Source organism: Hemiscyllium ocellatum, chromosome 30 (genome assembly GCF_020745735.1).
Source record: "Hemiscyllium ocellatum isolate sHemOce1 chromosome 30, sHemOce1.pat.X.cur, whole genome shotgun sequence".
Lineage (NCBI taxonomy): Eukaryota > Metazoa > Chordata > Chondrichthyes > Orectolobiformes > Hemiscylliidae > Hemiscyllium > Hemiscyllium ocellatum.
Window position 1 is genome coordinate 20622796 of NC_083430.1, and position 12772 is coordinate 20635567.

Genomic DNA, 12772 nt, shown 5'->3' on the forward strand with positions numbered 1-12772 from the left:
GATACGCAAACACACCCTAGAAGAGGAATTGGTAGAATGTTTCCAGGATTGTTTCTTCAAACAGTATGTTTGGATTAACTAGAGAGCACAATGTATTAATGTATTGTGCAATGAGATAGACCCTTCCAAGTGAAGGGTTGTCCAGGACATAGCAGTACATTAAGATTGAATCATAAAATCCTTACAGTGCAGAAAGACGTCATTTGGCCCATTATGCCTTCACCAACTCTTTGAAGATCGTCCCACTCTATCTCGATAAGATCGCATTTACACAGCTTATCCACCTAGCCTGCACATTCCTGGTCACTGCGGGGCAATTGAGCATGGCTAATCCACCTAACTTGCACACCCTTAGACTATGAGAGGAAGTTGGAGCAATCGACAGGCACCCACACAGACGCAGGGACATGTGCAACCTCCACACAGACTGCCACCCTCAGGTGGAATCAATCCCAAGTCCTGGCTCTACAAAACAGCAATGTCAACCACTGTGCCACAATGCCCTGATTTCACATTCGAATTGAGGAAGAGAGGAGCGGATTTACAATTTGTATTTAAACTTAAATACTGTAATTATAAGGGCATGAAAATAGATCTACCTAAGATGAAATGGCAAATTAGGTGCAAGGATAAATTAACAGTTGCAGAAATTTAAGGAAACACAGAATAGACATAGTCCAATGAGGAAGACAAATACCAATGGGAAGACTCACTATCCATGGTTAGCTACACATGAACTGCAGATTTAAGAGCAGAAACAAACTATTCAATGTCTTTATCCTCTTTTCCATTCAATCAAATCATGGTAAGAGCCAAAAAAACTGCAGATGCTGCAATCCAAAGTAGACAAGCAGGAGGCTGGAAGAACACAGCAAGCCAAGCCGCACCATAAGGCTGGAACAACACAGCAAGGCAGGCAGCACCAGGAGGGTGGAAGAACACAGCAAGCCAGGCAGCACCAGGAAGCTGGAACAACACAGCAAGCCAGGCAGCACCAGGAGGGTGGAAGAACACAGCAAGCCAGGCAGCACCAGGAGGCTGGAACAACACAGCAAGCCAGGAGGCATCAGGAGGTAGAGAAGACAATTTTTTGGGTGAGTCCTGAAGAAGGGTTACACCCAAAATGTTGACTTCTCCATCTCCTGGTGCTGCCTGGCTTGCTGTGTTCTTCCAGCCTCCTCCATGTCTGCAATCAATTAAATGATGGCTAATCTGTGTGTTTTGGATTGCATACTTATGTTGACCCTGATAATCTTATTTTGATAATCTGCTAATGAGAAAGTATCTGATGTACCTTAAAAATATATTTCATGACCTTGTCTCCACGTTGTGAGGCAGAGTTCCACAGTTGCACAACCATCTGAGAGAAAAGATCTCCTCAACTGTATCCTAAAAGTAAATCCCTTAGGTCTAGAGTGGGCAGGGAACAAGGGGATTTTTCCTGCTCCCCTCGCCCACTCACCAGGACACACACACACACAAGAACGCCAAACTTCAAACGATTGCAACAATTTACACAGCAGCCGAGAGGGGGTACTGATGGGCAAGGGAGTGCCACGCTGATCAACTGACGTGTTGCCATGGAGAAAGGCACGGGGGACACTATGCCAAGCCCCCGGGTTACTCTGGAAGAAGGGACGAGACAAGAGCGGATTTGATTTATCAGCACGGTGGCTCAGTGGTTAGCACTGCCAACTCGCAGTGCCAGGGACCTGGGTTCGATTATAGCCTCGGGCAACTGCCTGTGTGGAGTTTTCACGTTTTCCCTGTATCTGCGCGGGTTTCCTACGGGTGCTCCGGTTTCCTTCCACAGTCCAAAGCTGTACAGGTCAGGTGGATTGGCCGTGCCAATTAGGTGTTAGGTGCATGAGTCAGGTGTAAATGTAGGGGAATCAGTCCAGGTGGGTTACTCTTCAGAGGGTCAGTGTGGACTTGTTGGGCTGAAGGGCCTATTTCCATATTGTAGGGAATCTAATCTAAAAAAAAGATATTCGCAAAGTGAAACATCCTTTCAATGCTCATCTTGTGTAGACTGTTCAGGGTCTAATCTGCATCAGTCAAGTCAACCCTCACTCTGCTAAACTCCATATGCAACCTACCTGTCCTATTGGATATAATGTGTCACATGGACCTATGCTGGAGCCTCAGTTGTGTGTGTGTGTGTGTGTGTGCACGTGCGTAGGTTAAGTGAGTGGCAAAAATCTGTCAAACGTAATATAATGTCGGCAAATTGTCCATTTTGACAGCAACAATAAAGGAGAAATATGTTCCATGAATTCTGATAGATTGAAAAATTCTGTGATGCAAAGGGTGTCCTAGTGCATTAATTGTAAAAGGCTACAATACAGGCACAGCAAGTAATGAGGAAAGCTAATAGAATTTTACTGCTTATTGGAAGGCAAAATTATTACAAAAGTGGGTAAGTTATATTTCATTTATAGAGGACACTGGTGAGACCACACTTCGAGTACAGTATTAGTTTCTTTATTTAGGAAAGGATGTAAATGTGTTGAAAGCAGCTCAGACTAACACCTGGAGATGTGAGATGTTTGAGGAGAAAGTGATAGACATGCTAAGTTTGGATTCCCTGAGCTTTAGAAGAGAAAGGTGTGTAAGATCTGAAACATGTCAAATGTTGAGGAAGCTTCATAGATACGGAAAGGACATTTCCTCTCCTGGGATCTTATGGATCACTGTTTAAAATTAAGGGGTAATGCATTTAAGAATGAGATTCAGAGATATATTTTTCTCCAGCAGTAGCAAAAGCCTTTGCCTGTAACATTCTACCCACAAATATTGTAACTGCTGCCATGTGGATTTTTCAAAGGATAGCCAGTGTCTGTGTCCCACCTCGTGCCTCATTCTGTACCACTGCTTAGCTGTCAAATTCATTACTATGCCAATGAGGTTATTCACAATTAAAAACTGCTTACAGTTAGTGATGTGGGTGCAAGGTGGTATTGAGACCTAAAAGTGGACAGGAGAACAGGTTTCCAATCCAGAATTGAAAACATGGCCCTTAGAGTCTATACCTGGCACTCATTCTATTTTTAAGTGAATGTTTCCACCTAGTGGTAAAATAATGTGCAAAGCATCAATCCAAATATGAATCTTGACCTAGTTTAAGGAATTGGGTCTCTTTTTTCAGTGAGCTATTATTATATTTCTCAAAAATATTGGCAGAGTGCAATATTTGGAATAAAGATATTTGCTACTTTGCTACATTGCATAAACATAGGACAACAAACGGGAAACTGAAATCATCATTAATTAGGCTGCAATTGCTCTATTTTTGTCACTGAAAGGCTGTAGCAGATACTCAAAATACTTTGGTGAAGTAGGTCTCGTAAAGAAGCTGAACAGGAATTTGAAAGTAAAAAACAAAATGCTGGCAATACAGAGCAGGTCAGGTACCATTTGTGAAGGGACAAATAAGATTAATTTTTCATGTCTCTTGCCTTTTATCAGATATGTGAGAGGATAAAGATAATTAATTTTAAGGAATTAAATGGGGAAATTTGGAAATAAAGGTCAAATGGGTGCTAGTATGATATAAATATTGGTTGAGATGAAGGGCTTATGCTCGAAACGTCGAATTCCCTATTCCTGAGATGCTGCCTAACCTGCTGTGCTTTCACCAGCAACACATTTTCAGCTATAAATATTGGTCTGCAAGCCAGATGAAGTGATAATGAGACAAGAGAAGACTAATGGATGAGAAATCCCTCCATCTTGGAGTCTACATCTAAGGGTTCTGAAAGAGATGCCTGCAGAGGTAGTGAATTTTCTGGCTATAATTTTCCAAAGAAACATTGAACATTTCAAATTAGCAAAATAACATTGCTACTGAAGAAAACAGGAAACTGTACATCAGTTAACCGAACGTTAATTATTGGGAAAGTATTGAACATTATTACTGAGGAAGTCTTGACAGTATACTTTAAAAATACAGTTTGTTTCAGACAAATCATCATATTTTATAAATTAACTTGAATTGCTGTGGCTGTAACTAATTTTGTAGGTAAAAGAAGATAAGTAGATTGAGTGTGCTTGGATTTATGTAAGGTATTCAATTAGGTGCCACACAAAAGTTGAAAACACAAAATCAGGTCTCATGGAATTGGGTGATATATTAGCAGGGAAAGAGGATTAATTAACAAGAATCAGAGAATGAGGTTAACTGAGGCATTTTCAAATTGCAGGTTTGACAGTAATATGGGGAATTGTGAGGTTATTCAATTATCCATGAAAATGCAAAATCATCATACAGTGCTGTACACCTCCCTAAAATTTGAATAAAACAACTATTCTCTCCTGTTCTCTTCTTCCTGTCAATAGTCAATATTGTATCCATATTATCTCTACCCTTTCAATCGCACAGGCTTCAACATTGCTATGAGTTTTTTTTTAATTCATTCATGAGACATGAGAATTACTGAAGAGGCTAACATTTATATCTCATTCTAAACTGGTCCTTCTTGAAGTGTTACAGTACATAGGTATACTCAAAATTCTGGCTAAGTTCTATGCATTTGACTCAGTGAAGGAACAACAATATATCTCCAAGTTGTTAGAACACTCGTTGATTTTTCAATATTTTTATATTTATTCTTTTCGCAATTTTGAATTGTGAGCTGGAAATGACTTACGGAATTTGGGAGAGCTGATGGTAAAAGGAAAGGAACAGACAAGCTATGTTTGCTTGTGAGGCTTTGAGGTAATTGTAGGTTTCCTAACAGGCACTTCAATCTTAGGTAGAACATTATAATTAACCAGATAGCAAAATTTGGCTAGTATTGATGTCAGTAGCTGGGATTTGGTTCTGGCAAGTGTGGAACAGATCTGCTGTTCTATGCAATTGAATGATAATTGGAGCCTCAGGAAGAGTTGATCATTATATCAAGGCAGCCCAGAACTATCTGAGAGATAGTTCTGGGTTGCTATTGAGATAAAATGAGGATTTGAAATCACCCTGCCTAATCTGATGCACTAACCTCTGGAAGTACAAAGAGCAAAAGCTGATCTAAAAGTATAGCTGCCTTTGTCTGGGTGAACTGAGAAAGTGATTCTGATCAACATTTCAGAAGAACAGCCAAGGAGCCTATATCTGTACCTGTGAAATAACACATCATGAAATCCATTTAAGCAATCTGGTCAGCTTTGCTATTTTCTTTCATTTATCCCTTAGCTGTGTTTGTCTGTCTGTTTGTCTTTTCTGTGAATGGGGACTGAAAACAAATGTTTCAAGTTTAAAGCATTGACATTAAAACACAGCTTACCATGTTGTTTATGTTTCTCTCTGCTCAAGTTATTGTGTAGTTAATAAATAGTTAAGTCTTTTGTTTAAGACATAAAACCAGTATCTGGAAATTAATTATTCGCAAAGTCTGGGATTGTGTATTCAAATATGTGGTTAGGAACCATTGGGGTGTCTATTTGTGAATGTTTGCTTCAAATACCAAGGTAGAAAGAATGATTTGGTTCAGCTGCCTGCCTCCATTTCATAACAAAATCAAGATGTTCTTTATCTTTGAGTGGAACTTACAGTATTTCCATACATCCACTGCCCTTGTGTTTTTAGATTGTAAAGATTGCAGGAATAGGTGCTGTCAAATGAGCCATGGTCAGTTAGCATAATGCATCTTGTAGTTGGTTCATACTGAGCTACTCTATGGTGGTAATAGATGAGGTGAATATTTAAGGTGAGGAATAGACTAATGATGAGTTGTTTCAATTTGACTGGTAGCAAATTTCTTGAGTGTTGTTAAAGCTATCTCATTCAGCAAGTGCAGAGTATTTGATTATATTCTTGTGTCTTCGAAATAGTGAACAGGATTTGGCCACTCAGAAGCGAAGTTAGTCACAGCAGAATTCATCCCCTCTACCCTGTTTTTGAAGGCAAAGCATTTATATGGCTGGGGAGAAAGTGAGGATTGCAGATGCTGGAGATCAGAGCTGAAAATGTGTTGCTGGAAAAGCACAGCAGGTCAGGCAGCATCCAAGGAGCAGGAGAGTCGACGTTTTGGGCATGAGCCCTTCTTCAGGAATTTATATGGCTGGTTCAATTACATTTCTAGTTAATTACAACCTCTCCCTCCAGGATGTTTATGATGGAGGATTCAGTGATGGTAATGCTATTGAATGCCAGGGTGGGGGTTTGGGAGGTCTTGATTTCTCCTGTAAATTGAATTGAATTGAATCGAATTGAATTTATTGTCATGTGAAAAGCTTTGTCATGCAAACAATACAGGCAGATCACAGTTAATTAGCATAGCTAGTAAATAATAGATAAATAGCAGCAAAAGCAAAAACACAGGTAAAGGTGAATGTTAAGAGTGTGTGAGTCCATTCAGTATTCTAACAACAGTAGGGTAGAAACTGTTGTGAAACTGGCTGGTGCATGTGTTCAGGCTTCTGTACCTTCTCCCCAATGGTAGAGGTTGTGCGAGAGATTTAGTTATTAAACACCTTTTAAAAGTCCATATCCACAATATGGACTCCACTTGCCTCCTTAATCCTTTGCATTTCTTCATCACAGAACACAATCTTTACACATTTTAACAAAATAGCCATTAGTAAATAAGTACTGGCTTTAATTAATTAGTCTTGATTTCCCAAATCCTAACTAGATTTTCTCAGGATTACTAATTCAAGATTGCTTCCAACAATTGCTATCAGGCTGACTTGCCTACCATTCTGAGGGTTATGCGTCTCCTCTTTCTTGACTAAGTATTGAATGTTTTCAATCCTACAGCCAAGCGACATCTTTCCCCTACCTGTGATCATTGGAAGCTTGCGGGTGAAACTTCTTCAATTTTAAATTTTAATTCTTTTAGCAATGCAGGATTGAAACCATCTCTACCTGATGACTTTTTTTTACTTTGAATAATGTCAACCTTTTAAGTACCTCCACTTTAAATGTTTTTTTTAAAATTTATCTATTCTTTTGTCCAACCACTTCCTTCATGGTGATGTTCTCCTCTTCCAAGAAGACAGGAGGAGTGAGTCATGAGGAAGCATTGGAGAATTTGGAGCTCTTCAGGTTTGAAAAAGATACAAATTATTGAGGGCACATTAAAGATAAAAAGAAAAATATATTTCACTAATTCAGTTAAATTCTAACTGTGCGTATGAAAGATACTGTTTCAAATTGACAAAGACAATTGTTCTTCATGAAAAGAATAATCAACACTTCAAATCAATTTTTCAATAGTTAAATTGAAACAAAACTTCAAAATCATTTACAAATGTCGGGGGAGGGTTCAATGATGGTTTTCTCCCCAAGGAAGGTGAGATTAGTTGGATGAATAGCTTTCCTGATTTACATCTAGGTCATGATCTGTTGTCATGACTCAACATGATGACCGTTCCCTCTCCTCAAGTGAAGACACTAAAAATATTTCATTTCTGTTGAGTAAGTCACTGGAAACATTGCAGAATGTTTTATTAAGTTATAATTTGAGTGACTTGAACTTTTCTTTTACTCTATCTATTGCTCCAATTTCACAGTTCAGTCACCCAGTGACTGAAGAAATAAAATTATCTTTCTGCTATTAATCTTTGGAGCAGACAGGCAACAAGCCTTTTGTGAATTCATAATTTCTTCAAAAGATGCCTTTTAATATAACTGTTTGGTGAACCTTGGGAGATGATGTTTCCAATCATTGGTGGCAAAAGATAACCATTTACCTCAGGACTACACCTTGTGCTGATTTTCCAGAAGCAACTTTCATCTGGTACACTAGAAGGCACGTGAAAAGAAGAAAGTCTTCAACTTAAAGTACTCCTTCTACCAACCGGACTTAAATATATCGTATTACGGTGCTGTCAGACAGGCGGAATGCAAACCTCAATGATTTATTTACTTGGCTGCAGATACTCACCATCTTTGATCTTCACAATAGGCAAGCAACTTCTTTAGCTGACATGGAACTTAAGACGAAATATGGAGGATATTTATCGGGAGACAGGCAAATTGGTATTCCTCCCAGTCTTAAGCCACATCCAATGAGGCAAACTTCATCACCAGATATGTAATGCTGTGAATTACGGAAGGGTTTTAACTCTGTGCTTTTGCTCACTGTGAATACACAAGCTAATTTCACACTCCAGAAAGAAATTTTGCTCCAGCTGATGGAGCTGGAATCATATTTCAAACATTAAAGAACTCTGTGTATCTTCCAATTCTTAGAGCCAAAAAAGAGCAGTCTATTAGATTCCCTACAGTGTGGAAACAGGCCCTTCGGCCCAACCAGTCCCCACTGATCCTGTAAAGAGTAACGCACCCAGATCCATTCTCCTCTGACTAATGCAGCTAACATAATGGGCAATTTACCATGGCCAAATCACCTGATCGGCACATCTTTGGACTGTGGAAAGAAACACACACAGACACTAGCAGAATGTGCAAACTCCACACAGACAGTGACCCAAGCTGGAATCGAACCTGTGAGGCAGCAGTACTAATCACTGAGCCACCATGCCATTTAATTTAGCATATTGCCATAATTCTTTGTGGAAACTGACTGAAAAGACTGGCTCTGTGTGGTCTTACTAGTTGCCAGGCAGCATCCTAGTACAGCAAAAAATGATACCCATATTTGGTGGTTGTGACTGAGCTGCAATGTATAATATAGATCTGTTTAATAAGAATGATGCCTTCCTGATGAGAGTTTGCTGGAGCTGTACAGAACATTGGTTAGGCCACAGCTGCGGACTGTGTGCAGTTCTGGTCACCCAATGAGAAGAAGGATGTAAATGCACTGCGGCAGGTTCAAAGGAAATTCACCAAGATATTGCCTGGGATCGTGCATTTCAGCAATGAGGAGAGGCTGGATAAACTCGGGTTGTTTTCTTTGGAGCAGAGGAGATTTAGGGGGGAATAGAGATGTATAAAATTATGAGAGGGATGGACAGGATGAATAGAAAACACCTGTTCCCCTTAGTCCAAGGGTCAGTTGCAAGGGGGCATAATTTTAAAGTGAAAGACAGGAGGTAGAGAAGAGATTTGAGAAAAATGCTTTTTCATCCAAAGTGTGGTGGGAATCTGGAATGCACTGTTTGGGAGATGGGACACTCACAAATTTTTAAAAGTACTTGGATGGTCACTTTATCGTGTCATAACAGTCAAGGCCCTCAGCCTAGTGCAGTAAACTGGAACTTGTGAGGGAACGGACTTGATGGGCCGAAGGGCTGTTCTGAACTGTACAATTCTATGATTCTATGAACAAGAGCCAGTCTCTGATCTTGTGGCTCTTAAATGCTCTCTGAAGTTGTTCAACAAGCCATTCAATTCAAGGGCAATTATGATTGAGCAACAAATAACTGTTAGACCAGTGACACCCACCCTCTGTGAAACAGCCTAAAAAATACAAGAAGCTGACAATGTACTTCTCAAGGGCTGCTTAAATAGCAGCACTGTTGTCAGTGCTTGGTAGAATCACCAAGGAAACCTGGGACTGATAAGCAGTGGACCATAAAGCCAGATCAGTTACATTTTTTACTTGCTTCCTAATAGGTCTGGAGAAGTGGGGAATAATATTTCCAGAGACTGTTTCTGTCACCAGATCTCACGTCATTGACAGCGTGTTCAGATGGGAATCACTGCTGTTGCATTTTAAGGAGTGTTGGCAGAGGAATAAAACAATAATTTGCATTTGCTTTAATGTTGCAAAATGGCCTCAGGAACTTCACAAATGCATCAGCATTCATGACTCACATCAGGATGTACTTGGAGCAGCAGCCAAAGGCTTGCCTAAAGTTTTCCATTCACGTAGGATCTTCAAGCAGGATGGAAAGTTCAGGAGACTGGAGTTCTAGATTTTGACAGTTTAAGATCTTTTCACCTGAAGGCATGGCCATCAATATTGCAATAGTTAAATTTGGGATTGGGCCAGAGGCTGGAATTGGAGGAGCACAGATATCTTGGAGGGTTGCAAAGCTGAGGAAATTGCAGAGATGTGGGGGAGGTGGGGGGGAGGTGGTGGTGAAATCATGAAAAGATTTAAAAACAAGAATGAGAATTTTAAGTCAAGTACTAATCCACTGAAAGCCAATGTAAGTAAGCTACCACAGAGGAGATGGATGAATGAGCTTTAGATTATAGGGAGTGCAAGTTGGGAGGCTGACCGGGACATTGTTGGACATGCAAGTCCTGGGCCTCCTCCACTTCCAAACCCTAGCCATCCGACACCTGGAGAAAGGAGCCTCATCTTCCACCTTGGGATCCTCCAACCACATGGCATCAACTTCGATTTCAGTTTCCTCAACTCCCCTCCCCCCACCACATCCCAGATACAACCCTCCAACTTGGCACCACCCTCTTGAACTGTCCTACCTGTCCATCTTCCTTCCCAACTATCCACTCCACCCTCCACTTCAACCTATCAACGTCACCTGCACCTCCCTATTGCTTTCCCAGCTACCTTCCCCCCAGCATCAGTCCCCCCTTCCTATTTATTTCTCAGCCGTCTTCCCCACACCTCTCCCACACCACTCCCCTCCCTGTCCCACATTCCTGATGAAGGACTCATGCCCGAAACATTGATTCTCCCGGTTGGCAGATGCTGCCTGACCTGCTGTGCTTTTCCAGCATCACACTTTTCGACTCTGACCTCCAGCAACTGCAGTCCTCACTTTCTCCACTTTATTGTAATAGATATGTAGAAGTAAACAAAGCAGACATGAGGATTTCAGCACCAGCTGAGTTGAAGTAGACGCAACTAGAAATGATCAAATAGCCCAGGACTCATAACATCGAGCCTGACACTCACTAGCTGTTAAAATTGGAGTTTGTTAACTCTATAATTATTGACTTTGCTCAAATTCCTTTCCTTTAATCAATTTTGAATGGACAAAATGCTGCTTATTTTTGCAGCAGATGACAGAACTTAATCCAATGAATCCCATATGTTATTGTTCTGGGACATGATGCAGTTAGTTTTTTCCACAGTGAATGCAGTGTGAAATAGAGAATCTGGATGATTGATAGCAATGTCATTTCTTTGAATATAACTACTCACAGATGCTTCACTGAAATACTTTCATGCGCTTCAAATGTGAATGAGAAAAGACAGTGCTTGCAATAAGTACACAAAGCACAAAACCTGCCTTGATATTCTGCTGCTCTCGAAAATGTTCAGAGCACTCATCAGGTCAGACAGCATCTGGGGAGAGAATCTCCAGTCGGGGTTAACATTTCACATTCATGACAAAAATTTTAATAAATGTTTAATGCTTTCATAATTGAAAAGGTGGTTTTATTTCAGATTTCTGCTATTTTCAGCTTTATTTGCTCTTTTCTTCTCTGTTAATCCATTGGTAGCACTTGGTAAAACTGACTTTTTGGTAATGTAAGCAACTGAGATCTAATAGACGTCCTGCAAACACCTTTCAAACCAATGCAATGTCTTATATTGAGCGCAAAGTTTTCATGAGTTGAAAATCTGACAAAAACATATCCTACAATTCAGTCTGAACGCAAAGTTAGAAGTACAGATTTAAACCAGTTAGGAACTAAAGAAGAAATCAACAGAAGGCCATGGGCTCAAAATGGAGTGGAGAATCAATGGAAACTTTGACTGTTGGTTCATACAATTTAATGAATAAAGAAAAACAAAGTAGAGAAGTGACAAAATAAAATTGGAAGAAGCTGCTGAATATTTAGCAATGCTTGGCAATGCACTGCAAGGCTCCATATTTTCACTGAGTCAATCTGAGGATTAAGGAACAGAAAGTCTGTCTGGGCACTTTACTCCTGTCCTCGATGGCACCATTATTGGTGTGAGCAGTTTATATCCCTATCCCGAGTTTGCTCCTTCAATAGAAATGAGTGATTCATGAAACCTCAAAGAATATTCAAACCATGGAGGAAGCCCAGTTACTAATAGGGAATGACAATAACAACAAACCATCAACGTGGAATTATTTCACTGACAGACAGTGCATGCTGACATCTTCCTCATCAAAAGATGCTGGCACAAAGTAATCATTTGGAATGTAATCCAAAAAAAGTAATCACTTTTTTTTCTGAACATAATTGTACAAGGTTTTTTTCTTGATCTCATATACTTCACACTTCATTTTATCTGTAAATATCACTTCAATTCGGCACAGGAAATATCACCAATATGCTCATAGCAAATACCAATGAGCTGAAGCAAGAAACATTCATTCATCTCGTCAAAGCAAATATTTCCTCAAATGGGCACAGCGTGAATACCAATCAAAGGGAAGAATTTTCCTTTGGAGTTGAAAAGTTTTGTCGAGTGAGATTCATGGCACATAGTCCACCATAACTCAGAGTAACTTCTCTTATACATTCTCACCTAGCCTTAGTCTTCATTTACTTAATAAAGAGTCATCTTTGCAACAATTTCTCAGGAAATTGCATAGTTGGACAGATGAATGTGGATGATATTGTTACTGGCCCTTCCTGCTTTCGATCTTCAGATTTAAAGGCCAGCTGCGCACCACTCTAGATGCTGCAAGCCAGGAACTTGTCCTCATACTGACGTACTCCAACATTATTACCAAACACATTCCCCAAAGGAAAGGAAAGCTCACTGTCTGATTCATGAACAGAGGCCAAGAGGTGATGTTGGATAGGGGGATGGAGGGAAGGGCAGTTCTTTTTCCAGTTGATTGCCACAAGAGGCCATGTCACCTTTTAATCCCTTGCAAGAGGTGCAGGACAACTGGCTCATACTTACAAAGTCTCTGACATATTGGTTAAGATCTACAGCTATTGATGAAGGGAAATAAATTGCTTTCT